Source organism: Triturus cristatus, chromosome 11 (genome assembly GCF_964204655.1).
Source record: "Triturus cristatus chromosome 11, aTriCri1.1, whole genome shotgun sequence".
Taxonomy (NCBI): Eukaryota; Metazoa; Chordata; class Amphibia; order Caudata; family Salamandridae; genus Triturus; species Triturus cristatus.
Genome location: NC_140594.1, coordinates 241716937 through 241741104, shown reverse-complemented (window position 1 = coordinate 241741104; position 24168 = coordinate 241716937). Strand labels below are relative to the sequence as shown.

Sequence of the window (24168 nt, the reverse complement as noted above, 5' to 3'; positions counted from 1 at the left end):
AGAAAACTTAGTTTGTAGCGCGATAGCAGCCGCGGAGAGAGTTACAATTTGTGACGAACCACATTGGATGGTGCTCCCTACCTCAGACCCAAAATACTTTCCAAATCTTGCTCTCTATTCTTAGAACTTTCATGTAAGCAGACGGAAACCACACCTCTGCACTGTATATTACCGAAAACACAGCCTTCACTTGATGGTACTCTAGCCTTATACAGTGGCGGCTGGTGACATTTGAAAGTAGTGGGGCGTAAAAGTTGGGTATAAGTGTAATGCCACCATGACACACTACTAAACTATTCCCTGGGACACTATTAACTAATTGCATGATACTCGTATAACCAGTTCTGCAGCACATGTTTTGCATATTCCACGAGACACTATCACCCAGTTTCTTGAGATACTTTTAACCACCAGATCGATTAGTATCTATTAACCAATTTCTTGAGGCACTATTTACCAACTACATGGAGCGCTATTAGCTAGTTCCCTAGCCCACTATTAAACAGTTCCTTCAGAATCACTAAGCAGCAGTTTCTATTAACCATTTCCCTGAGACACTATTAAAACGTGTCCAGAGGTCCTATTGATCAAATATGTAACACACAATTAGCCAGTTCTTTTTTAGACTCTTTTTATCTAATTCTATTAAACATACTTCACCAGTCTCTGTGAGTCACTTGGCCTTTACTTTTCCAGACTCCACCACTACCACGGTGAGCAGTAATTAATAATCCTGGTCAAAATGTACGGCGTAGAAAGAAAGCAAAGGAGAAATTTAGGAACCTTGTAGGTTGAGTGTTTGTTTATTCACTTAGCTCTACTTTGGCTTTGATGTTCAGCTTTTGTGCCCCCAAACGCCGCTATCAGTTGCAAAAGCACAGCAAACATCTGAGGGTTATTTCTCTAATCTGTTCTTATTTATGGATTGAAAAAAAAAGGCACATGTAAACTGTGATTCGTCACATAAACCAACAGGAAACTAATCACTTTAGGCTCTATAAAGGTCACTTTCATTTCCATGTGCAGTTTGTAATAAAGCATGACACAAACAAAAATACGTAATTAAGAAGTGAAATCACAAGAAGTTAGGGTGAATGGGGCCTCTGCCCTGTGCCCTTTACTGCTCTAAGTGCTCTCTGAGCTCAGACTGTCTGTATTGCAGGACACTTCACATAAAGGTGACCTGATCACTCTCGCCTATGAAACTGTACTCCTAAAACAATAACATTCTACGTGGCAGTCGGGAGGTTTACTTTCTATGTATGAAGTAACAATCATTCGGAAATAACACTGCTCCCCTCCCACAATGTTCCTCCCTGAGAGAAAGTGAACCTGGCCTGGTTAGAGCGGATGCCTTCGTGGCCGAGTCATGCTTATGTATAGGAGTGGGAAGGGGAAGCCCAGCTCCCAGGCCCAGCTCTCAGAGTCATGGTTGTCCAGCGCTGTTCCTTGAGGACTTCAGCAATGACAGTTTTTGTCGATAACCACCGTCTGTTCCAAACAGTCAACCATCTATAGATGAATTCTATATCATGTACCCTCCGTGGATATCCTGAAGATGAGGTGTGACCCGTGCCCTCGCAGACCAGCCCAAGAAAGATGCCCGATGGTTTGTCTGCGTCACAGAGGCTTGGATGACCTTATGACCTCTCTGGATGAGTGACGTTGGGGCACTGCACTGCTCCCCTGATCCTCCATCACATTAGCGAGTCACGCATTATTCTGATCGTTGAAGTAAAACCAAATATGTGTTTTCATATTTCCTTGTGATTATGTTATATTGTTGTTTCTGTAAAATAGGCCCCATACCTTTTAAGTACAGATTATTATAAGGGCATGGCATCACGTCACTGCTTGTAGCGTCATTTGTGAATTGCATATGATAATTATTCTCCCCGATGGGCCCTGATGCAATACAAAAGAAATTATAACTGGCCTTTTCTTCTGCGTTGGCAGTGGGCACATGGGTCTTTGAGGAAAGGTGTCAATAGTCCGGGAGGGAGGGAGCGAGGATTTAAACTTTCGCTCACCTTCGCTCTGCGTGAGTGATGCCTTAACGAACTCTGTTACGTAGACACACACTCCTCCCCCCCCCCCCCCCTGCAGGGCATTTACCGGCCCCCTGTTGATGCCACCACAGCGCGCCTTTTGTCGCAGGACTGTCCCCTGGCAGAGAGCAGGCCCCGCCCTCTGCCACCGGCACCCAGAGTGACACGCGTACCAAACAACCTTTTTTTTGTATTCCTTCAGCTTCTCGTGTCTTGCAAACTAGCCCGACTTGTGATACACATCGGCTGTGCTAAAGATGATGATCATCTCAAATAATCAAGAAGCAGGAAGACTCGTACTAAACTGATTTGTTATAAAAATGAATGGCAGCCCCCCCTCCCCCCCCAAGCCCCCATTCAGCTCACGGTAACTTAACTTGATATTTAAAAGTAAACCAACCTGCTGCTGCGCGCTCGTTTGAAACCACGGCTGCAGTTCAGGCGCCTTTCTCTTTCCAGCAACTGATTGTGTCCCTGGAATAGGAGGAGCTGCCAAACAGCCAATCTAAGGTATAGCCACTCCCCTAAGGTCGCCTGTACTGTGCGCCAGCCCTGCCCCTTCCCATTATCCTGAATGGCGCTCCGCTGTCTGCGCCCTGGGCCAATTCCTTAGCGCCCATTTTAAAACCATGCTCTGCCGCTTTATGCAGCCACTCCCACAAGGATGTCACCCGCCTCCTCGCTTGTGCCTCGAGGGCGAGGAAAAATCCTCGCCCAGATTTGCACATGGGCAGGGCCAGGAAGACACTTCCAGACGAGCGCAACAAAAGGATTTCATTTGTCATTTTACATCGTTTCAGTTCACGGAGGAGCACCAAGTGAGCACTTCTTTTAAAACTGCTCCAGTGCCACATCGGTGTTCATTCTCTTCCCCCCCCTTTAGTTTTCCCTGATGCTGGTAGGTAGGGCAATGCCCCCTACGCCCCTTAATACCAGCCGCCACTGGCCTTATATACATTTCAACAACACCACATATAGTTAGCATATTTTTCCACCAACATTTTCCTTAAAACATCACAGTTTTACAAAAAGTGTGTATGCATATCCCCCCGTTTGTATGTGGGTGTGTGAGTGAGCATGCGTGTTTCACATGAGATGAATGTAATTGAGAATTAACTTTGCCAAGGTGATTATGATATTCTCTTGTGAGGACCCACAACAGAGCTTGTTTTTTGCCGTAGTTAATTCTCAGTGGTTTTACTTTTATTATAGAAGATCAACTGTGAGCCATGTCTATAGACCACTTGGATTGCAGTGTGCTAACAGAGTAAAGCAAGTGCAGCTCAAAGGTCCGGTGCAGCTTTAACCATTTTGGAACAAATTATATAATTTAATGTGAATTCCTTTTGTGAAAATGCCGATACGCATTTATCCGCCTGCTGATAAGTTGGTCTGGGGAAACGTCCGTGTCGTAGGACAAACTGAGGTATCAACTTTGCTCTCGCCTTGTGTGACATGGCATCTGTGAGCTGCCTTGGGTACACTGCGCGATGGGAAGAGTTGTCTTATATTAATCATTCCTCCCAGCATTACTGTATTGATAGTGTAAATGTTAAACAAGAACCAGAGGTGCCTCACCCTAATTTAGTAGAGAAACGGTTCTTATGCAGAACAGTTTTGATTGCATTAAATATTGAGACAACATTTCCTGAACGTTTGCGATGATTCTAAATATGACCTAGACATTCATGTAAGCTGCAAAAAAGGCTTTACACGCACATAGAAATAATGAGACATTACCCAGTGTTATGAATTACTCATAAGTGAAAGTCACCGATCAAAGCACGGGTTATGTAGCTGAAACGTTTTCAGTTCTTAACTCCTTCACTTCTGCAGCAAGCACTTTCGAAAACTCCCAAGAATGGTGGATGGAATAAAGAAGTGAAAGGGTTGATGGATAGATGAGCGAAAGGATGGATGAATGAGTGAAAGGGTAGATAAAGAGATGGATGAGTGAAAGGATGGATTGATAGGTTTTGAGTTGGACGGATGGATGGATAGGTTTGTATATGAAGGGTGGACAGACGGAATGGTGAAAAACTGAATGATGGATGAAAGACTGACTAGACGACAGAATGTAAAGGTTAAATGGTGGACAGCAGCAGGTAAATGGTAGGATGAATGGATAGATCTATGGAGTGAAAAGATAATTTTCTGGAGAGGGTCATGATGATTTGCTTCATTTGCTTTGTGCCATAAGAGCTTTGGGTCGAAGTGGGGGTATTTTCAGTTTCTTCCTACTCATGTGCTGAAAAATATATGGTTTTGTGCCAAACAACAGCAATTGACAGTATGGCATTAAGAAGGTGCATCTAGTGCAAAAAAAGGAAATGTTAACGTATTATAGCATTTCTCTTTCATTTTGTGTAACGAGTTAACTTGCTTTGTTTACATAAACACATTTCTCATGTGTTTTGGTATGTGCTGCATCTAATATAGAAGTCATGAAGTATCATCATGTCTTGCCTTTAGCCCCGCCCCTAGGCCCGCCCACTCACTACACATATAGCTCATTTTAATGAGTACCTGCACTTATTTTTTCCCATTTAATGCACTGGAGATGAGGAACTTTACTTCTCCCTTTCTTCTCCTGGCGAAGAGACACATTAAATTGCTGAAAATATTTCGATTAAAAACACATCAGCAAATGCAAGTTATCACTGAGGTGGTGTTATTTGTACTGTTCTTTAAATATCAATTTCCGGAACTTTCTCCCACCCCAATAAGATACTGTGAGATAAGGTTTAAGAGCCCTTTTGCTCAAAAAAAAAAGGGTTGGTTTCATACTAAAACCGACTTTATCTGTAATGGAGTATTGAGACGTATTTAATTAAGAGAATTCGGTTTATTACAAGTGAACATAGGACAAATGGGCAATAGTTTTTAGATCATATTGACAGTTGTTATTCATCAAGTACTGATCTAGAATAAGTGACACTGTGCATTTTTTGGCCTATCTTGAGAATTGATGCTTCTTTTTAGGTTTTGCTTGCACTGTGCTTGTGAAATCTCTTGTATTTAATGTATCTTAAAAGGTGTGGTAAATAAACTTCCTTTACCGGGACTTAATTTGATACAGAAACATAATAAAATAGCTCAGTAAAATGAGAGGCAGAATCCGTGGTATTAGAGGTTCGGAATGGGCTTTATTCCAATGGACGATTATAATCGGTTGCTCCAAGTTCCATCACCACGGGGGTTCAGGAAGTGAAGTACATACTTTATTGACAAGAAATGACTTTTATAGTACATACATTACAATGAAGCGAATGCAGTAGGCGTAACAATTGATAAGGAAATTGACGATTCATATGCGTAACCGAAAATGGGTGTAATAAGGAGTAAAAAGAAACATAATTGGTTATGATGTCACATATAGGTGGATCTATAAGATAATACTTGGCATAGATGCGCGCGCAGCAGCATGACGTGTAATTGACGTGCAACTAGGGGGTGAAGGGGACTTGACATTTAGCTCTACATGTGGAGACAAAAAGTCTGGGGGGTCAAGTCAACCTAATTCCAAATCATATCTAACATCCTATGTTTAAAGAACTATGTTATCCACAGAAGAAGGACTCTCGGACAGAATCTATTCTATACTGACTGTGCGTGCGTGCGTGTACAAGCGTCTAAGTGTCTACACTGAATGCGAGGGGGTAGGAATATTCCATGGTAACGGGGCTATGAATTACTTGCATGAGGACAGAGAAACCGAGCCTTTGCTCAGTAGCTGGAAGAATGTTTACTTAAACTGCTAGACAGGAATGCATCGGCTAAGGAGTGAAGCAGATAATTCGAAGGTGAAATACAGTTCTTGGCAGAGAATAGGCTGATGTCAGGCTTCGTGAGCCGCGCAGAGAATGAAACAAAGTTCATGGTCACAGATGCAGGCTCAGACTGGAGCTTTCAGAGGCAGAAGGCAAGAGGAGTTTGATGACAGAATCAGGGCCTACTTGCCTGGACTGTAAAATGGCATAAGTGAACCATACAAAGCCGGTGGCCTTTCATATTTAGGAATGGAATATCCGGCCTATTCATGGCGGATCTGACAGAGGACATGTTGACGGTGGACGCACATGTGTTTGCGTCTTCATAACTGGAACTGGAGGGAGCATACATGTACTTGTGACATGCACATAGAATCGTTGGGGTCCAAGATAGGGGACATAACTGATCAGAAAAATCCATATTTCCACATTCCCTCCTTGTCCCCTACTTGCCCGTTAAGAGATATCAATCTTCATCAATCCATTGATCTGTTCATATAACATCATTTGTTCTTCTTTCTTCTTCCGTGACGAATGAAATCTTGGTGGTGGAATACACGATGTGGCACACAGACCACAAATCGCTGGTCCACATTGTAGACATAGACAGCAACTGAATAGTATGAGAAGGCCAATACCTAGGAAGGATAAAACTCTCCATCCCCAGGCTGATATCACACTCCAAAACCAACTGGACCAAGTCCAAGTGCCTGGGTTCTGGTGTATCTGATTTACAATCTTATGAAGGCGAGTGATGGCTTTATATACTGATGGCGAATTTTCTGGTATGAATACGCAGCAGCTTGATCCGATGACCCTACAAGCTCCGCCCCTATCAGCTAGGATGACGTCAAGGACAAGACGATTTTGAAGCACAACAATCCGCATAGCAGACTGCTCTTCTGTTAAATTGCCTAAGGCGGAAATAGTCTCATTCACTATTGCTTCAAGGGTTCTAGTTAATCTACGTATCAGCTTACTATTAGTAACAGTACCTATATAGGGAAAGATGCCTTTATTAAAATCTACATACTTGTCCCATGCCGTCTCAGTATAATCGACAATTGGGAGATCTCTCCGCTCTCTATTGTGTACTAAATGAATATTTCTGTAATAATCAGGAGGAGCTAGGAAAACAGGTGGCAAAAGGAATGCAATGTAGCAGGTACCATCCCAATCTAGAGGTAGACGCATATATGCAGTCTGACCACATATAAAGTAGGAGTGGCGATAAGCTCTAAATGAAGATTTGCCTTGATCACTGAATTCTACTGTAGTAGTGCATTTACTATGGCCCATATGTATGGAACCAACCTTTCTTACACACAGTTCACCCTTCGCTGGGAATACTGACATGGTGGGTAAGACTAGTTCAACTTCGGATTCGACATTCAGAATCATGAGATTAGGTGTAAAATTACCTAATCCATATACTTCATTCTCTAGATCAGTTCCTGTTCTTTTGGGGCGACCCTCCTTGTCAGGGTAGCAGACCTTGAGTAAAACTAGGTTCAGGTTTCCCCATACCCAATGATCTTGGTAAACTGCTGTGTCTGAGTCTATGGAATTGATTAAACTAAACCATGCTCCACAGGAGCCATTATGTGTAAATGGATGTGGAAAGAAAGGCAGGACTCCTTCATAATTCTGATAGGGAGGGAGCCGGCCACACACCCAACAATTGGTGGCATTACTAGTCTGATGGGAATGATGTAACATACTAATGAAAGTGTTATTGCGCAGCGCAAGTCTATAAGACAATTCATGCGGAGGTAAGTCACTAAAAGAATGTTCAGCAGTAACATTGTAAACATGTCTAGAAATAGGGTAATATATGTGCAACAATATACTTGCAGTAATTATTAAAAGACTCAAGAAAAACAAGATTAATAATGTCACTATGCAGTGGCTACGCAGTGATTTACAATACGCCTGTCGTTTCAACATTTTCCGGGTGTTTTCTCTACTCAGGTCCAAGGGATACATGTCAGAGACAATTCAACCGCTTCACCTTGGAGAGGACTTAAACAATCAAATTGCTCGACCGGTTGGGCCTAAGCTTTAGTTTATAGTGTTCAGAGTCACTCTGTTCAACAAAAGGAAGTTTTGAGTCAATGGGTGAAGTCACACGAGGTGGGCTGTTTACATCTACAGGAAGTCCATGAAATTTCTTGATATGACTTGAATGAATCCAGCCTTTCCTGCCCTCGATCTTCACGGCTGTTCTTGTGGTCAGCAGGACCAACTTGGGCGACTTCCACCTGGGCTCCAGCTGAGTCTTTTGGTCGAAATTCCTTACAAGTACGATATCCCCCGGAACTACGTCATGGGGTTTCACCTCAGTGTTGTCGGGAAAGGCTGCAGCTACCTGTGAACGACAAGATTGTAGTGCAGACATCAAGGAAGCCAAGTAATCTGTCAGCATATTACAGTCAACATCAGTTATTTTGCGTGGTATGGGCGTCCCCCACATATTTGGTGGTCTGCCGAAGATCACCTCATACGGGGATAGCCCTGTTCGAGAGTGTGCTACCATTCTCATGTAAAAGAGTGCAACTGGTAATGCTACTACCCAGTCGACACCTTTCTCTCTGCATATTTTGGACAATCTGATTTTCAGTATCTGATTATGTCTTTCCACGAGACCTGCTGCCTCGGGGTGTCGGACACAGTGGAATTTCCACTGATATCCTAACAGAAGTGAAACATGTTTCATTAATTCGGATGAGAACGGCTGGCCGTTATCTGAGTGAACAACACGTGGTAAACCGTATCGTGGGAAGAATTCTCGAACCAACTGTTTGGCAGTAGTCGGGGCAGTGTAATCTGAAACCGGGTATGCCTCTGTCCACCGGGACAGAGCGCAGACAACTACGAGAACATATTTGAATCCTCGACATCGTTCCATCTGGATATAGTCCATCTGGAGTACTTCAAAAGGGTGATTAGGAGGATGAAATCCACCCTGTTCTACGGGAACGCTTTTTCCTGGGTTGAACTGACAACAGATCATACAGGTACGGACCTTCTGCTTGGCTGCTGCTCGTAAATGTTTATTGAACCAAATGTGTTGAATGCTGTCTAGCATAGCTTTTTCTCCTAGATGCGCTGGACTATGTGTAGTGTTAATTATAACTTGGACCATTGAATCAGGAAGGAACCATACAGACTTTTCCTTCATCATCCATCCTTGGTCCGTTTGGATCCCTCCTAATTCAGTCCATTTCTTTATTTCGTCTGGTGTAGCATGTGTCTGTATGTCAATTACGTCAAGAGTAGGATCTTTAACTGTCATACAATGTGTCGGCATCGGGACTATTGTCTTTGTCATGTCGGGGGTTTGAGTTTGAGCAGTCTGTTTAGCTGTTCTGTCGGCTAGGTCATTGCCTTGAGAAATGATATCAGTAACCTTCGTATGAGCCTTACATTTCATAATTGATATTGCAGTGGGTAGATGTATTGCATCTAATAAGGCATGAATGAGGGGTCCGTGCTGAATGTGGGCACCGTGGGAAGTTAAATAACCTCTCTCTCGCCACAGCACGCCGAAGTCATGTACAACTCCGAATGCATAACGTGAATCAGTGTATATGTTGACTTTTTTATTTGTGGCTTGAATACAGGCTTGTGTCAGAGCGGTAAGCTCTGCGGCTTGAGCTGACAAAGTATTTATACGATTAGTTTCAATGACTTCAGTATCTGTTGTGACTGCGTAAGCAGCCACTAACCCTCCTGTATTTGTTCTCATGCATGAACCATCTACATACAATGTCAGGTCTGGATCTGACAATGGGACATCGGTTAAGTCTTGTCTAGGTTTTGTCGTTATAGTAATAACTTCAATACAGTCATGAGCTAGTGGGTCTGTTCCGGTTACTGGCAACAGTGTGGCAGGATTCAATGTGTTACAGCGTCTGATTTCTATATGTGGCTGAAACAATGTAAGTTCGTACCCTGTAAGTCGCGCTATAGTCAAGTGTTGTGTTTGCGTTCTATTTACAAGAACCTCTACTGCGTGTGGTACTTGAACTGTCAATGGATGTCCTAACACTATGGCATCGCTTTGTCTGATTGCTAAAGCTGTCGCTGCCACTGATTTCAGACACGCAGGCAAAGCCTGAGCTACTGGATCTAATGTACTAGAAAAATAAGCACATGGTTTGTGTGCTCCTGCTTGTGAATCCTGTGTGAGTACTGACAAGGCAGTACCTTCGCGTTCTGTAACAAAGAGTGTAAACTGTTTTCTGTAACATGGCGTTGCTAAAACAGGTGCTTGACATAAAGCTTTCTTTAGGCTTTCAAAAGCTTGTGTATGTTCCTGAGTCCAAGGGAGAACAGTCGATGTGGCTGCCTCCTGTGTTGTCAACTGAATGAGTGGTTTTGCTAGAAATGCATACTGAGGGATCCACTGCCTACAATATGACGTGAGGCCTATGAAAGCCCGCACCTCCTTTTGTGTCTTGGGTATTGGCATGTTAGCTATTAACTGAATGCGTTCGGGTGTAAGCTGCCTTCCCTCCTTGGACAGCGAGTGTCCAAGATAAATAACTCGCTGGACACAGAATTGCAGCTTAGAAGGGGACACCTTGTGCCCCTTTTCGGCTAGAAATTGTAAAACTGTCAGTGATGCTTTTTCACATTCCGGTTCGCTTCTCGCGGTGATCAGCAGATCATCGACGTATTGAAGCAGAGCAGTGTTAACTGGCATGTGGATACTGTCTAGTTCTCGTTTCAGTGCTTGGCTATAGATGCTGGGGCTTTCTGTAAATCCTTGAGGTGCGCGTGAGAATTTAAAGCTACGCCCATTTAAACTAAATCCGAACAAGTATTGGCTTTCCGGATCTATTGGGACGCTAAAGAAGGCGTTCTTGAGATCAATTACAGTAAAGAATGTTGCTTCGGAATCAATAGCTGTCAGTAATGACGAGATATCTGGGACCACAGGAAATTGTGGCACAATGCATTTGTTTAACTCGCGCAGATCGATAACCAATCGATATACTGGCGGGGCCTTTGGATCTGTTCGTTTAAGAATCGGAATTATCGGTGAATTACATACATTGGAGTCTGTTTCCACAACTACTCCTTGGGCAATGAGCTCGTCAATGATTTGTAGTAAAGCCACTACAGCATCTGGTGGTAACTTGTATTGTCGCATTCGTGGTAGCACCACTCCTGCCTTTAATGTGACTCGATATGGTGTAATATTCATGCAACCAACATCAGTAGGGCCTTGTGCCCATAGATGTGTAGGTAAAGTCTGCAGTCGGGGATCCATGTCTCTAGACACATAGTGCCCTTTAAAATCACGTAAAAACAACCTTACTCCTTCCGGAGAACAACATATTATGGCTCCTAGAGCTTTCAGTGTTTTTATTCCTAACAAGTTTTCTGGGCATGATTTAGTAAGCAATAAATCTGTAGTTCGGGTTAAAGGTCCTATCGTAAGTGGAAGAGGCTGTGACACTTCATTAACAATAGGTTTTCCTGAAAAACCAAGGGAAATATTCTGAGAGCCTGAGAGGGGTGCCCCTGGAACTTCACTACGTTTTATAGTTGTTCGACTTGCCCCTGTATCAAGTAAAAATTTTCTATCTTGGCCTAATAATTCACTATGTACATAAGGTCCTTCTTGATCTACTGGGATTTCAATAAGTGGTAAGTCAACTTCCCTCTCTAGGCTTTTTCATGCGTAACGCTGATACTCAGGATATTCATACTGTGCGGTCTGATACATTTGTCGTGTTGTGGTTTGTGTGGCAGCAGCAGGCAACGGTGGTGCAGCTGGCACAAACTGTATTGGCTGTTGTGCGGCTGGCATGGCCTGTGCATGTTGCGGAGCTCCTTGTTCATTCTGATCTTGTCTGAGTGGCCGTGGTCTTTCTTGTGTTTTACCTATGGCGATATTATGTTTTAAAACTGGACAATCATGTACGTAATGACCTGGCTTTTTGCAATAATTGCATGTCCCTTTTACAGGTCCTGCTGAATCGGAATGTGTCATACCCTTTTTATGTCCTTCAGCTGGAACTGTCTGGGAAACTAGCATTTTCATTTTCGTGTCTTTCATGCGTCTGTGTTCATGTTCTTGTTCCTCTCTAATTCTATTGTGATGGTACTGTAACATTTGTAACATTTGTGATGGAGTGTTACCTTGCCAGGTACTCTCGAATTTTAATACTCTATTCTTTACTTGGGGCAGGGCATTTTCTACTAATTTTGTTACAAACAGATGCGGGTATGATTCGCTACTTGCTTTTAGGCCACTATTTATACCAAAACATTTTTCAAATCGGGCATAGTAATCACTAGTGTCTTCATCTTGCTTCTGCTTACAGGCTGAGATTGTACCCCAATCTTCCTTTTTCGTAGTTAATAAACGTGGCAGTACCTGTACTAATAAACCTGGTAATGCTTTAGTTTTATCCCCAAGTCCTGCTCCTGCAGTTCGGGCCTTTTCTTCCGCTTCTAACACTGACCATTCTATCTTTTGGTTTCCTACCTCCCACTCTTTTTCCTTGAGTTTCTCATAAATACCAGCAGGCATCAATACCTTTAATATTGTCATAATGTCGGGATAGGTATACTCTCCCATGAGTAACATGTCTTTAATTTCTCGGTGAAAACCCGCTGGATCTTTGTCATGACTGGGTACCACTTTCTTCATTTGTAACAATTCTATTTTCGATATGGGCGTATATACAAATACGCGCTTAAACTCGTTGTCCTCGCCTTTTATTGGGTGCACTTCTCGTAAGGGATTCTGTCTATCCATGTAATACGTGGTTCTTTCCTTGACGGGTAATGAGACATGTTCTGAACATACAAAAAGAATATACTGCTTTCTTGATTCTAGAATTTCTTTAATTAATTTAGTACCTGAACCTCTCCACTTATTCATAAGCAATTCAGTCAATGTGTCAGGTAAGGGACCAGGGTCCGAATGCTGACTCCGATATAGTATAATGAGTTGTTGAATCATATAAATCCCAGCTAACCTCTGTTCATCTGGGGTGAGATTCAAAAATGTGCGTGCTACTGTATCATCATTATATTTTCCGGGACTGTCCACCCAATGGACAGCTGCCCTGGCTAAATCTTGTTCATCCATAGAATCGAGAAAATGATAACCCCTTCGTTCTCGGAGTAGTTTGTCGGCGGTTTGGAACGAATGCTCGTTAGACCTTATATTAATTATAGGTATTTGGAAATTCCTGTTATTATCTGGACATATCGGACGTGTCGAGTCAGTAAGACATCTATTACTATTACAAGATCTTCCTCTACCTACATAGGCTATGGTGTCCGACTGTCCCGCGGGCAGTCCTGACCCTTCTTCCTCGCTTTGTTCGAACTCGTCTACCTCTAATCTTTCTTCGTGTAGGCGTTCTATTTCTTTACGGATCTTTCGGCACATGGCTATTATACAATTTTTCTTATCATGTCTACCTTCTGATATATTCTGGCTCCATCTGGTAAGAATTTGCATTGCTTCCGGGTCTACCCCCGGTCGGTCTTGATTTCTGATCACACAATTTATGAGGAAACGTAACAGTTCCCCCTGTATCTCCACTTTCTGGTATTCCATAGCTCTGTTAATACATTCTGGATCTCGCCCTGTTTGGACAAAATGATATATTTTATCTAGATGTGCAGTCATTCCTGGTAACTTCCCTAAATACACTGCGGCTCGTCTGATACGCAATGATGCCAGGGTCATTTCGTCCTCTTTACCGGGCACCGGGTCATATCTACAATCTATAAGAAGTTCCTTAAGCGTACGGGCACTTATGAGTTTGGGTGTACGTGAATGTGCTGACTCTTGAAAAGTAAGTTTATTTATTCTGGGTGGCGTAGAAAAAATATTGGTAGCACCTCCCGTAGCCCCATCTGGGGTGTCGGGTGTGAAAGGATTCGTTGAACGTGACACAGCAACTATAGGTGTGGACACAGCTATAGAAGTAGCTGTAGGAACAGATGTAGAAACAGATGTGCTTGCCAGAACTTGTGACTCGATCTGTTGCTGTAGGGATACGGGTACTGGATCTTGGCGTTGGACCTCCCTGGTATGCGGTCTATGTGGGGCGGAATTAGCATACTCGGGAGCTGCGTCATCTAAATATGAGGAAAGAAAAACATCTTCTGCGGTTCTAGGATGCCCCTTAGGATGTACCTTTATTGGGAATAATGGAGGTGGCAAGTCTTTCGGTATGTCTGGAGTAGCCTTAGGTAATCCTTCGGCTAGAAGGGGATACATACCATTCATAAGGGCATTTCTTTGTCTATCTACTTGTTCTGATTTCACTCGGATACCTTCCTCAATTAATAGATTTTCTCGAACTTTATTTGAACTCTCTTTATTCTTTTCTTCCTGTCTACGTGCTTTTTCTGTACGTCTATGAGATTCTTTACGCCATAACTCAACGGCGTCTTTCTGTGACTGTCTGACTTTCCTTTTCCATAACTCTTCCTCGACTTTCATGATGCACTCTGCATCCCAGGTCCCCGCTGCGGGCCACCTCTGACTTTCTGGTAATTCCTTGGTGTAGTCTACCCATAAATCAAGAAATAATATAGCGTCTAAGCCATGTTTGTGATACATGAAGTGCCCTGGAGTGTCCCTAGGAGGAATAGGAACGGCTTCTTCGAGTACCCCTTTTCTAGTAGTGATCTACCTTAATTTCGAAAAGAGCGGCATATTGACAACTGATCCGATACTTAATCTTGAACACACTTAATACAAAAGCACAATAATGAACAGCCATTCATACCACAATATGCAGGACGTTTTAACACATTAAACATTAAACACATTTTTAACCTTTAAAATAAACAACAATGATGATCGTCTGCATAACTAATCACCAAGCATAATTCTTGACAATAACTAGATACTTCGGAATACTTGATATACTGCTAAACAGTACATATACACTGCTAAAACAGTGCAGACCGGATTTGTGTACCCAAACCCGTCTTGACCGGCACAACCTATGTGCACGTCAGAAATGCCTCCCCAGTAATGGTACTCACCGGGTAGCTTCGGAAACGGAAGGCCTCGGAAACTGGACTTGAACCGGACTGGACTCGACTCGACTCGTCGGAAACTGGACTCGACTTCGAACTGGTGGGCCTCGGTATACCTCGGATCTTGCTCTCTCAGCTAGGCTCTGGTCGGGATACTTCGCACTTCTCACCGCCTCGTCTGGGTGTTGATCGCAGCCTCAGTCGCCCCCGCTTGACCGGAGGGAGATACAGGAAATCCTGCTGGTACGCGTTGTTGTCCGTCCAGCTGTGGCAGGAGACCGGGCCTGCAACGCACCGCCGGCGCGTGAGATGAGAAAGTGTCCCTATTCGGGCGCCATTCATGTGGTAAATAAACTTCCTTTACCGGGACTTAATTTGATACAGAAACATAATAAAATAGCTCAGTAAAATGAGAGGCAGAATCCGTGGTATTAGAGGTTCGGAATGGGCTTTATTCCAATGGACGATTATAATCGGTTGCTCCAAGTTCCATCACCACGGGGGTTCAGGAAGTGAAGTCCATACTTTATTGACAAGAAATGACTTTTATAGTACATACATTACAATGAAGCGAATGCAGTAGGCGTAACAATTGATAAGGAAATTGACGATTCATATGCGTAACCGAAAATGGGTGTAATAAGGAGTAAAAAGAAACATAATTGGTTATGATGTCACATATAGGTGGATCTATAAGATAATACTTGGCATAGATGCGCGCGCAGCAGCATGACGTGTAATTGACGTGCAACTAGGGGGTGAAGGGGACTTGACATTTAGCTCTACATGTGGAGACAAAAAGTCTGGGGGGTCAAGTCAACCTAATTCCAAATCATATCTAACATCCTATGTTTAAAGAACTATGTTATCCACAGAAGAAGGACTCTCGGACAGAATCTATTCTATACTGACTGTGCGTGCGTGTACAAGCGTCTAAGTGTCTACACTGAATGCGAGGGGGTAGGAATATTCCATGGTAACGGGGCTATGAATTACTTGCATGAGGACAGAGAAACCGAGCCTTTGCTCAGTAGCTGGAAGAATGTTTACTTAAACTGCTAGACAGGAATGCATCGGCTAAGGAGTGAAGCAGATAATTCGAAGGTGAAATACAGTTCTTGGCAGAGAATAGGCTGATGTCAGGCTTCGTGAGCCGCGCAGAGAATGAAACAAAGTTCATGGTCACAGATGCAGGCTCAGACTGGAGCTTTCAGAGGCAGAAGGCAAGAGGAGTTTGATGACAGAATCAGGGCCTACTTGCCTGGACTGTAAAATGGCATAAGTGAACCATACAAAGCCGGTGGCCTTTCATATTTAGGAATGGAATATCCGGCCTATTCATGGCGGATCTGACAGAGGACATGTTGACGGTGGACGCACATGTGTTTGCGTCTTCATAACTGGAACTGGAGGGAGCATACATGTACTTGTGACATGCACATAGAATCGTTGGGGTCCAAGATAGGGGACATAACTGATCAGAAAAATCCATATTTCCACAAAGGGGGCCCTTATATCAGTTCTCTTTTCCAAATTACTGTGTTCACTGTCAAGATCTCTTCCCACAGAAAAGACAGAGGGCTTCTAACAGTATGAAGGAATGATTGCTTTTTAGGTCTTGCCTGGCGTCAGCAGCGCGCATCTGCTGCTCTCGCCATGCGAGGGCTTTTTGGAATCGATACGATTCCAGAAGTCGTGTCGCTGCTCTGCCTGCAATTTGGATTTGTGCATGTCGTTTTGTGTCATGGATGATGCAAAACACAGTGTAATTGCACCAGAGGCAATCATTACACTGAGGGTTGCCACCCTGTCCGCTTTTGGCCCCGCCCCCCGGGATTGGCTCTTTTACTTGCGGCGTGACACAGTGCCTTCTAATTGCTGGGTGAGCACTTTCTTTTTTTCATTCGCACAATGGCGTGGCAACAGCTTTTTTTTAAGCCAGCGGTATCATGGCGTCCTCACAAACGCAGTAATTGTAGCGGCTGCCTGTTTAGCTTTACTTTGTATGCATGTTGTGAAGCGCAATGTTCTGAGTTGTATGTGAACATCGCGCTCCGTTTATTTTTTTTAATTTACATTGAAATATGGCGGACTCATGTTTTGTGTGCTACACATGTGACAGCGTGTCCATCTCCTCTGTTGCATGAGGGACTAAATTATCCGCGTGTATATGTGGGGGCACTTTGATCAGTGTTTATTTTGCTCTGTGTGCAGTCACTACACGTTAGTTGTGTGCGCATCCAGTTATGTGTATGTCTATTTCTCTGTTGCATGCACAGTTCTCGGCGTAGCTGTGCATTTATTCATAACAGAAGTGTGTGTCTAGTCCTGTGTGTTTCAATACGTCTGATTCGTGTCAATTCATACCTGGGTCTGTTTCTTTTCTGAATAATGTTATTTTCTCTTGTCCGTCCTTTTAATTTAATGGGTGCTTTTTCTGTTGCCTCTCCAGTGTCTACATAGTACGTGTGTGTGTGCATAATGAATCCAGTGTTTTTGTACGTGTTTCCCTTCGCTGTATACATTTTACTCCTATGTGTCTTGTTACTTTGTGTGTCTACTACCGCGTTCCTGTGTTTCGTATGAGTGCAACGCCCTATTTCTAGTTCTCTGTTGTGTGTATCCTATAGTGCTCCTAATCCCTGTTGTTCCATGTGTTTCTTGGTTACATGTGTGTTTAATCCAATAAGAACATATCCTGCATAACCAAGTGCACATGTGCATGCAACAAGTCCTATACATTCACACGAGAGTGCAGGAAACTACCAAGGCACCTCTTAGGGCTGGTTCTCAGGTCCTTTAAAGCCACACAGCACTCCACACTTAGACCCTGATTACAATCTTGGGAGCAGATTTACAAGCCCCTTGCACCACTTTGGCGTCACTTTTCCCAAGTTAAAAGTGACGCAAAAGTGGCCATCCGGCCTGGGGCTTCCTCAGGGCTGTGGTGATATGTGACATAAGCATGCAGATTCAACAGAAGAGGATTGAGAAAAAATGGTACATATGTAAGGTCGGACGTGCAGGATATAACAGTGTATGGACAAGAAAATATATTATAAAATATATCATCATATAGATATTTAGCGTTCGGAAAAAGTCCGTCAAAGGGTCGAGGATAGTGCATATAATAAGAACAAGTTGATGTATGGGTGTGTGTAACAGAGTATAAAAGTTAGAGCAATTTGGAGGTACATGTGAGGAGTGGAAGGGAGAAGAGAGGTAAGTGTTAGGGATAATGAGAAAAAGTTTGGAGACCAAAGAGGTATTAGAACGATAGGGAGATGTCGAGATGCATGAGGTATAGGACGCCGAACATCTGGAGAGACAGAGAGAAACAGAAGAGGAAAGCAGTTCAATATACTTCAAAACGGACCCCGCAGTATGCGCATGGAAACTAAATATATAGTTGGAAACACATGGTATTTACATCACGCATGTTTAGGCAAAGATTGCATGGTAGAGACAGAACATAGTAGAGCAAGGTTAAAGGCGATATATGGATCCAGATGTACAAGTCATTGTGACGTTATAATCAGCATTTGGAAAGTTGGATAAACAATTATGACCGATAAAAATGTACAATATGCACGTATTTGAGCAAGGATAGCTTTATGACGGTAAAAAATGGAATAGGAACAATGGTATAAAGTAATAAGATTACCGTATTAATCAGATAGGTCAAGTTGGATGAAGGGGATAACAAAAGAGGAGGGAAATTAGAATTCGAATTATGACAACGTAAGGTGATCGAGAAGTCGGAAGGGACCCAGGGGGTAGCCATAACTAGTATTCTAAAAGTATCTGCTGGGTCTCGAGTGCTATGGGTAACTGCAAGAGAGAATAGTTGCTTAGAGGCTGGGAAGTGGGTGGAAGTGACGAGGGTAAATAGATAATGCGGGGTACGTGTGTAAAACCATGATCTAAGAAAAAGGATGGCAAAATTGCTAGGAAAGCAGCTGAGAGTTCAAGGTGGCGTGTCAGAGATCAGCATGCTTACCGTAGGGAATTCTGTAAGGACTCCGATGTCCTGTCAATATAGTTGAAAGAAAAACGTCCTTGAATCTGAGGGGAAAGCATAAAAGAGGACCGGGCGGGTTAGGGACCGTAATCGAGATCGGAGCCTCCTGGAGAAAGGAGGACGGTTAAACATCGGCAGTAGGGCTGGCTTACCTATTAGTCATATATTGGAAGGCGCGTCGCCTAATGCAGTCTGTCCCGGCGGTCGGCAAAAGCAAGTTATCTGCGGGGGGAGGGACACTATTTGTGTATCTTGTGGCGACTAGTTCCAGGTCAGACAGTGGGGGTTCTGAGAAGGTCTCTGGTGGGAGTCGGGTCAGCGGTTGGAGTGGGTTCCCGGAAAATTAAGCTAGGGAAATAATATTTAGAGCAATATTGCGATGGTTGGCTAGGTGCGAGAGAGTTGGGCAGGACTTAAATATACGTCTGAAATACAAGTATTGGGCATGGAGGCCCTGTGGTGTAAGACAGCGAGCAAGAGTAAAAGTGACTAGAGAGTAACAGTGAATCAAATATAATACAAATAAAATGGGGGGGGGGGGTGGGGAAGAAAAGGCATATGGCATTCCCATAATTTCATTTTGCGCCAAGCGTTATTGTAATGGTCTTGTAGGTCCGTGGAATAAAGAGTTGGTTGGGCCAATGGTAATAGGGTAAATTGGAGGTACAGAAAAAAAGAAGATACAATGGCATATAAGTGACAGACATTCATTCACCTAACCAAACATACATCTCAGCATCTTTATTAAGACCAAGTTTGACCATGTTGAAAAGGAGAATGAGTTCACTTTCTCTCCTCCTGAGTTTGAGTTCATTATTGCCCCCTCTTTTGGCTGGTCGTACAAGTTCTACGCCAAAGAAGGTAAAGTCTTTTTTATGCGGATGTGCATTGTGGAAGTGTTCAGTCAGTGGGTGGCTAGTGTTGTATTTGTGTATGTTCCTGTAGTGTTCTTGGATCTGGGTACGTAGGGGTCGAATAGTACTCCCAATGTATGTTCGGTTGCAGGGACAAATGATCACATAGATGACAAACTGGCTGGTGCATTGGTACTTCGGTGGTTTTTTTGATGCTGAGTTTGCATATACTGCAATTGCTGCAAGTGTGAAAACCAGCAGGTCTGTCCAGAAATGTGGTTATATTTTGCCGTCTGTCATTGAATTCGGAGCGGCACAGCATACTCTTCAGGTTTGGTGCTCTGCGGAAATCATTTCCGGGTGGTCTTTGAGATGTTCATTTAGACTCGGGTTGTGTTTAAGTAGGTGCCAGTGTCGTTTCAGGATGTTTTGGATGTGCTGATGTCCATTGTGAAAATTAGAATAGCCGGATCTTCATCTTTTTTGTGTTTTGGTCTCAGGGTACTTGTTCGTTCAATTTTTGAGACTGTTTTTAGTGTGTTTTCAAGGGTATTTCGGTTGTATCCTCGTTGTTCAAGTCTGGATACTATTTCTTTACCTTTGTCCATGAATACCTCGTCCTCACTGCAATTTCTACGTAGAAGCTCTCCTTTTGGAATGTTCCTGATGATGTGACCTCTCAGGTGCTTTCCTAGGAATTTTGCCATCCTTTTTCTTAGATCACGGTTTTACACACGTACCCCGCATTATCTATTTAGCCTCGTCACTTCCACCCACTTCCCAGCCTCTAAGCAACTATTCTCTCTTGCAGTTACCCATAGCACTCGAGACCCAGCAGATACTTTTAGAATACTTGTTATAGCTACCGCCTGGGTCCCTTCCGACTTCTCGATCACCTTACGTTGTTCATAATTCTAATTCTAATTTCCCTCCTCTTTTGTTATCCCCTTCATCCTTCCTGACCCGGCAACTTGACCTGTCCTATTAATATGGTAATCTTATTACTTTATACCATTGTTCCTATGCCATTTTTTACCGTCGTAATGCTATCCTTGCTCAAATACGTGCATGTTGTACATTTTTTTGGGTCATAACTGTTTATCCAACTTTCCAAATGCTGATTATAACGTCACAATGACTTGTACATCTGAATCCATATATCGCCTTTAACCTTGCTCTACTATGTTCTGTCTCTCCCATCTCAATGCAATCTTTGCCTTAACATGCGTGATGTAAATACCGTGTGTTTCCAACTGTATATTAATTTTCCATGCGCATACTGCGGGGTCCGTTTTGACGTATATTGAACTGATTTCCTCTACTGTTCCTCTCTCTCTCCATATGTTCGGGGTCCTATACCTCATGCATCTCGACATCTCCCTATCGTTCTAATACCCCTTTGGTCTCCAAACATTTTCTCATTATCCCTAACACTTACCTCTCTTCTCCCTTCCACTCCTCACATGTACCTCCATATTGCTCTAACTTTTATACTCTGTTTCACACACCCATACATCAACTTGTTCTTATTATATGCACTATCCTCAACCCTTTGACAGACTTTTTCCTAACGCTAAATAACTATATGATATACTTTATAATATATTTTCTTGTCCATACACGGTTATATCCTGCACGTCCGACCTTACATATGTACCATTTTTTCTCATTCCTCTTTTGTTGAATCTGCATGCTTATGTCACATATCATCACAGCCCTGAGGAAGCCCCAGGCTGGATGGCCATGTAATGGGGTGAAACGCATGTTGGCTGTATTTTTCGTGTTGCTCACCCATGAGAAAGTCACAATATCTTATGCAACCACAATTAAACACATTTGCATAGAATCAAGACTGCTCTCTCTGGAACTCTCTCTGCAAATATTAACAAATAATCAAGATTAGTCCTAACACCTTCTTGAAACCTTATTACTACCAGTGGGGTGGGGGCTCGCCCACCGTCAAGGACAAATACCCAACTTATACTACACTCAATAATACGGTCACTAAAGGATTGAGACCTACTTTCCCCCTTCTCTCTTTTAAGTTCCCCTAGACTAATCAGTCTTCCATGGTTCTCTCGGCATCTGCTGTGAGATCCTCTGTAGCTGCCCAGCCACTACATCGATAAGATTATCAAAATACTGTTGTTCTCCTAACACTTTCCTGGAGGTAGGTGCCCTCCGGGGGTTATGTGTGGGCTCTGATACAGATGAATCTTCAAGAAAGGACACCAATGTTGATGTAGTGACAACTGCTTGTAAAGAGGTGGTTATTTGGGAAGATTTCACTCTCCCGGATATTAACATTGATAGGTGCACTAAGGGTAGGGCAGGTCTGCCCAAGTGTGACTCCTTGCTGAAAACATCAGGCAAAGATAGTTACCCTAATTTAGTTCCCCCTCTCTGCGTCCATCTTTGCCTCCTCTTTGTTGTAGTTTGACTCATTTGGAAAGTTCACCTTCTGATTTGGATCATGATGTTTTTCTTCCGAGCACTCAGTTGAATAATGTTAATGGAGGGGAGGGTACCCCATCTGATATTTTATTCTGCATTGAAAAGCTTCTATTTTGTCTTTATTGGAAAAAACTCTGTTAGGTTCCGACCATGTATTGGAAATGATGTCTGCAATTTTGTTTGCAGTGCAGAATGCAAACAAGATTGGCCTTTCCAAGCCAATATCAGCAGTGAATTTCTTTAAGGATAATTCTTCGAAACGCAAGTCCCAAAATTATTGCGCCTTTAGGAGTGTCAGAGATGCTTTTGTTCAAGCTGGTGTACCACTTTATCAGTTCCCTCCCCCAGAAACCGTTTGCAACTTTGAAAATGAAGAGCTTTGTTTAAATATGTTGTTTAGGGATTCCGATTAGTGCTCCTCTCTAAGTAAAGCTAAGTTAGAAATTTTTCTAATGTTTAAAAATGAAAATGGCACTGAAAAAGCAAATGGATCAGCTCGGCAGTCAGGCGGAGGGGGAGGGGCAATTTGTCGGCACCTCTACTGCCCCGTATTTTAATGTGCCTGTGTCCAGTGGTGTGCCTACCAGGGTTATGAAGGAGGGTGAAGTGGATTATCTATAAGAAGTCAAAAGGGTACAATTAAGAAACTGAACTATTGTACTGGGGTGAAGGTGAGAACTTGGATAGCGCCCTCCACACTTCAGGGAGCCCCAGATCTGTTATCAAGTGATCTGTCTGAGCCCCATGAAGCGGAAGTAGGAATAGGAACTCTGCTCCATCCAGAGTTAGGACACAGGGAAGTTAATCTGGATTGGTGGACTCCAGAGGAACATCTCTCACTAAGGGGGGTCAGATAAGGGCTTCATGGTATCTAATTCTTCGAGTGTGAGAAATACAGATGTTGGCACTATTGAAGCACCTGTCCTGCACCCTCGTTTTTGGCTTAACCATGGGGCAAAAACATTTTGCCTGAGGGATAAGGATAAACATTTTTCTAGTTGACACGTCTAGAATTTCCAGTTCTATTAAGGACCCTGAGGCAAGGATTATCCTTTCTCTTTCTATGGTGCTTATTAAAATTTTTTCACAGCAGCCAATTAAAGATCAGTATTTAAAAAAACTTACATTTCCCAATAAACCACTTGTGACGTCATCCTCAGGCACCTAATTAGGTTATGCCTATATAATGTCAGGACGCTGTATCTAATCCTCTTTCTTTGCCAGTGAAGGCGAACAGTCTTATAAACTTGAGTATTCAGAGAGCTGAACGGACTGAACTGATCACTCGACTGTCAAATTGGGGAGGTAATCTTGTTGGAACATCCTGTGTTCCACTTCTAATTCGGATTTTCACACTGAAACTCACTCATTCTATTTTCTGCTCAGAACCTGGAAAAAAGGAAGGACGTGTAATTTCCAAGATTACTGGTAAACCTCCACACATTCCATTAAGCCATTAACTTTAATTTATCAATAACGTAATTCAGCTATCACATTAATCCAGCATAAGGGTGAGTAATTATACATCATACAAACCCACAGACATAACTTGTAAGATGAATCGGGTGGGAAAATCCTCACCTCTGAGTCCTTAATAGAATTGATAATTTTAGATGCTTCAGCTTTAATTTTTTAAATTCTATGTCAGGACCGTAGGCTTCGGATTATGCTTGTTCAAAGCTGATTGAAGCTACATCCCCAATAGGTTTGTAATAGAATGTTTTAAAAGTAGAATCTGGGGGCCAATGAGTGGCCTTCATAATGTCCTGTAGTTGAGAACCCAGGAAAAAAACTTGGAGGCCATTGCTCCCGTGACCAAGTGGGCTCCATATTTACTGGTATCGACACCCTCTTCTCCTAAAAGCCATATAGCCCCTCTAGCCCAGGGTGGTGGAAGAGACAGAATTAAAAGGCTTTTGAAGGGAAATCAATTACTGGCTGCCACCAGAATGGCGTAATTCTCTACCCTGATCCTCCTATTCCTTTAAGCATTG

The 24168-nt window shown here is 43.0% G+C and overlaps 1 protein-coding gene across 2 annotated transcripts in view; it reads left to right on the top strand.

Annotated features, from left to right (window-relative positions):
• The window catches only part of HPS4 (HPS4 biogenesis of lysosomal organelles complex 3 subunit 2), a 431024-nt gene that overhangs the window by 1432 nt on the left and 405424 nt on the right, over window positions 1–24168 (top strand). The gene's annotated exons all lie outside the window — the stretch shown is intronic.